Raw genomic sequence first — 4,395 nt, 5'->3', positions numbered from 1 at the left:
TTAAAAATGCTTAGCCGGGTGCCTGGAAGCCTTCCTCGGGCGTAAAAAGTGAGGGGAAGGCCCCCATAGCACCGGCTGGAAGTCCTCAAAAAGCTCCATAACGTGTAAAAATGCCCTTATCCGAGTCCCTGAAAGCCAATCGGGCGTAAAAAGTAAGGCGGAACGGCCTTAAGCTCCATGCGGAAGTCCTCAAAAAGCTCCATAACGTGTTAAAAATGCTTAGCCGGGTGCCTGGAAGCCTCCTCGGGCGTAAAAAGTTAGGCGGACCCGGCCGGCGGGCTTCCTAGAAAGCCAGTCCGCCTTCCGAGCTGCCCTGCCGGGCGTGGGTAAGTGTCCGCGCTACATTATGGAAGCATGAAAAATAAAATAAAATAAAAAAATTCTAAGTGCGAGTGCTGTGTATTTACTCGTCGTGTCCACCGGAGGAGGCAACTCCCCGCCGCAGCTGCAGCGGCAGCATTGAAAAGTCATCCCGGCCGCCTGGAGCTCCGCGCGGGGGTGGCGTGCTGCGTCCCGTGCTTGGTACCGGGTCGCGCTGCGCGGTCAGCCGAGCCGAATCGGGCCCGCTGGAAGCCTAATAATGCTCCGCGATCACCGCCGGGCGGGTGCGTAAAAAGCGTCCACCCGCTCTGCTGGTTTTTTTACCGGCCACCTCGCCCGTGTGCGCGGCCTCCCGGTGAACCCGGGAGCGCGTGGGGAAGTCACAAAGTTCGTCCGGCCGCTTCGGGGTGCGTTCGCGGCCCGCTGGAAGTCATTCATGCTCCGCGATCACCGCCGCGTGCTTAAAAAGCGTCCATCCCCTCTCTGGAGCTTTTTTCCGGCCACCTCGGCCCGTGTGCGCGGCCTGCCGGTGGCCCCTGGGAGCGCGTGGGGAAGTCACAAAGTGTCGCCGGAGCGGAGAGTAGGCCAATTGCTCTAAGTTGGAATGCGGGTGTGTATTTACTCGTCGTGTCCGCACGAGGAGGCAACTCCCCGCTGCCGCGGCAGCGGCAGCGCTGAAACGTCATCCCGCCGCCTGCAGCTCTGCGCGGGGGGCGTGCTGCGTCCCGTGCGAAGGTACCAGGTCGCGCTGGCGCCGTCTGCCTGGCCGCTTTGGGCCCGTTGGACGCCTAATAAATGCTCCGCGATCTCCGCCGCGGTGCTCAAAAAGCGTCCTTCCGCTCTCCTGGAGCTTTTTTCGGCCATCTCGCGGTCGTTGGCACGCACTCCCAATGGCCCCGGGGAGCGCGTGGGGAAGTCACAAAGTTCCGTCGGACCGGAGACAATTTCACCTCGGTCGACCTTAAGAGAGTCATAGTTAGTCTCGCCGTTTGCCCGCTTTACCACGGCGCGTCCGCCAGACGGCGCTGATCTTCCAGCAGAGCGGACACGTGTCTAGCCGACCTCCTGGTACCTCACCCTGGGACTAAAGTTAGGCGGAGAGCCTACAGAGCACCGGCTGGAAGTCCCCAAAATATCCACATTCTGTTTAAAAAATGCTTAGCCGGGTGCCTGGAAGCCTCCTCGGGCGTAAAAAGCGAGGGGGAAGGCCCCCAAAGCACCGGCTGGAGCTCCGCAAAAAACTCACATCTGTTTAAAAATGCTTAGCCCGGTGCGCTGGAAGCCTCTCGGGCGTAAAAAGCGAGGGGGGAAGGCCCCAAAGCACCGGCTGGAGCTCCGCAAAAACCTCCATAATCTGTTAAAAATGCTTAGCCGGGGTGCCTGGAGCCTCCTCGGGCGTAAAAAGCGAGGGGGAAGGCCCCCAAAGCACCGGCTGGAGCTCCGCAAAAAACTCCACATTCTGTTTAAAAATGCTTAGCCGGGTGCCTGGAAGCCCTCCTCGGGCGGTAAAAAGGCGAGGGGAAAGCCCCCAAAGCACCGGCTGGAGCTCGCCAAAAACCTCCATAATCTGTTTAAAAATGCTTAGCCGGGTGCCTGGAAGCTCCTCGGGCGTAAAAAAGTGAGGGGGAAGGCCCCCAAGCACCGGCTGGAGCTCCGCAAAAAACTCCATAATCTGTTAAAAAGCTTAGCCGCATCCCTGGAAGCCCAATCGGGCGTAAAAAGTTAGGCGGAACGGCCCTGAAGCTCCACACGGAAGTCCCAAAAAAGCTCCATGATTGGTTAAAAATGTCCCTGGAAGACCAATCGGGCGTAAAAAGTTAGCGGAACGTCCCTGAAGCTCCACGACGGAAGGTCCCAAAAAAGCTCCATGATTGGTTAAAATGCTTAGCCGCATCCCTGGAAGCCCAATCGGGCGTAAAAAGCTAGGCGGAACGGCCCTGGAGCTCAGCCTGGAGGTCCTCAAAAAGCTCCATAATTGGTTAAAAAGCTTATCCGGCTCCCTGGAAGCCCGAATCGGGCGTAAAATGTTAGGCGGAACGCCTTGAGGCTCAGCTGGTGAGGCCTCAAAAGCTCCATAATGGTTAAAAATGTCTTATCCGCGTCCCTGGAAGCCCAATCGGGGGTAAAAAGCTAGGCGGAACGGCCCTGGAGCTCAGCCTGGAGGTCCTCAAAAAGCTCCATAATTGGTTAAAAATGCTTATCCGCGTCCCTGGAAGCCCAATCGGGCGTAAAATGTTAGGCGGAACGGCCCTGGAGCTCAGCCTGGAGGTCCTCAAAAAGCTCCATGATTGGTTAAAAATGCTTATCCGCGTCCCTGGAAGCCCATTCGGGCGTAAAAAGTTAGGCGGAACGGCCCTGAAGCTCCACACGGAAGTCCCAAAAAAGCTCCATGATTGGTTAAAAATGCTTATCCGCGTCCCTGGAAGCCCAATCGGGCGTAAAAAGTTAGGCGGAACGGCCCTGAAGCTCCACACGGAAGTCCCAAAAAAGCTCCATGATTGGTTAAAAATGCTTAGCCGCATCCCTGGAAGCCCAATTGGGCGTAAAAAGTTAGGCGGAACGGCCCTGAAGCTCCACACGGAAGTCCCAAAAAAGCTCCATGATTGGTTAAAAATGCTTAGCCGCATCCCTGGAAGCCCAATCGGGCGTAAAAAGTTAGGCGGAACGGCCCTGAAGCTCCACACGGAAGTCCCAAAAAAGCTCCATGATTGGTTAAAAATGCTTAGCCGCCTCCCTGGAAGCCCAATCGGGCGTAAAAAGTTAGGCGGAACGGCCCTGAAGCTCCACACGGAAGTCCCAAAAAAGCTCCATGATTGGTTAAAAATGCTTATCCGCGTCCCTGGAAGCCCAATCGGGCGTAAAAAGTTAGGCGGAACGGCCCTGAAGCTCCACACGGAAGTCCCAAAAAAGCTCCATAAGACCAGCGGGCCGTCGAAAATGCTCTGGAAGCCTCGCCGGGCATCGCTCGCGGCAGCCGGGGTAGCTCTTAGGTACCAGGGGCGAGCGCTCAGGTACCAGGGGCGAGCGCTGAGGTACCAGGAGCGACCGCTCAGGTACCAGGGGTAAGCTCTGATGCAGTACCGGCTTTGGTCTGTTGGTGCGCCAGAGTACGATGAGTTGGTCCCCCTAGTTACTGCACTCATCCCCTTTACCCCCTAATCGCAAAATATAGTCGGCACGTATGCGCAGAAGAGTTTTGTTTCTTTTTGAAAATTTTTCTAAGTGCCAGCGGATGCTGGCACACGAACTGTCCGAGCTACGACGGTTCCCCGGTCGGACAGCGACGGTGAAAAAGCGGTCCTGGAGGTCCGAAAAAATTTTGCGAATATTTTCTAAATGTCACCGAGGGCTGACACGCAATCTATCCGAGGCGCGCTGGTTCCCCGGTCGGATCCGAATGTCGAAAATTCGGCCTCTCCACCACGGAGGTCGGTGAGAATTTCAGAATATTTTCTAAGTGCGAGCGTGGGCTGCCGCACAACTTGTCCGAGTGGCGACGGTTCCCCGGTCGGCCGCGAATGTCGAAAATTCGGCCTCTCCACCACGGAAGTCGGGACGGACCCGGGGCCGCAAAGTGCGTTCGAAGTGTCGATGATCAATGTGTCCTGCAATTCACATTGGTTCTCACAGCTAGCTGCGTCCTTCATCGACGCACGAGCCGAGTGATCCACCGCTAAGAGTTGTACATTGTTTTTCGTTTCCGACGCGAGCTTTCGAGGCGGACGGGGAGATGGCGTTACGCCGCGCGCGGACCCTCTGCCGGCGCGCAAAGATGCCGGGGCTTGCTGGCGCGGTCGCCGCCGTCCAAACCGCCGGACGGGGAAGCTGGCGTTACGCCGCGCGCAGACCCTCCGCCGGCGCGCAAAGACGCCGGGGCTTGCTGGCGCGGTCGCCGCCGTCCACCGCCGCGCTCCCCTCAGCAGCGCGCCGTGGTTGCCAAGTTCCAACGATCAAAAATATGTTTTTTCCGACCTTCCGGCAACGGGTGCCACCCACCCGCCTCAGAACGTGCGTGTGGTGTGGACATTAAACCCCCCAGGGTCCGCCGAAGGCGGGCCGCGAGTTGGGTACCCG

General features: G+C 57.8%; 1 non-coding gene across 1 annotated transcript; it reads right to left on the bottom strand.

Annotated features, from left to right (window-relative positions):
* Positions 1–3,852: 3,852 nt before the first annotated feature.
* On the bottom strand, positions 3,853–4,003 carry LOC133148838 (5.8S ribosomal RNA). The gene has a single exon (XR_009712879.1). It is a non-coding gene; the product is annotated as a 5.8S ribosomal RNA (ribosomal RNA).
* Positions 4,004–4,395: the final 392 nt, after the last annotated feature.

Source organism: Syngnathus typhle, unplaced genomic scaffold (genome assembly GCF_033458585.1).
Source record: "Syngnathus typhle isolate RoL2023-S1 ecotype Sweden unplaced genomic scaffold, RoL_Styp_1.0 HiC_scaffold_180, whole genome shotgun sequence".
In the NCBI taxonomy this organism is placed as follows: domain Eukaryota; kingdom Metazoa; phylum Chordata; class Actinopteri; order Syngnathiformes; family Syngnathidae; genus Syngnathus; species Syngnathus typhle.
The sequence above is the reverse complement of the archived record's forward strand: the minus strand, read 5'-3'. Positions and strand labels throughout refer to the sequence as shown.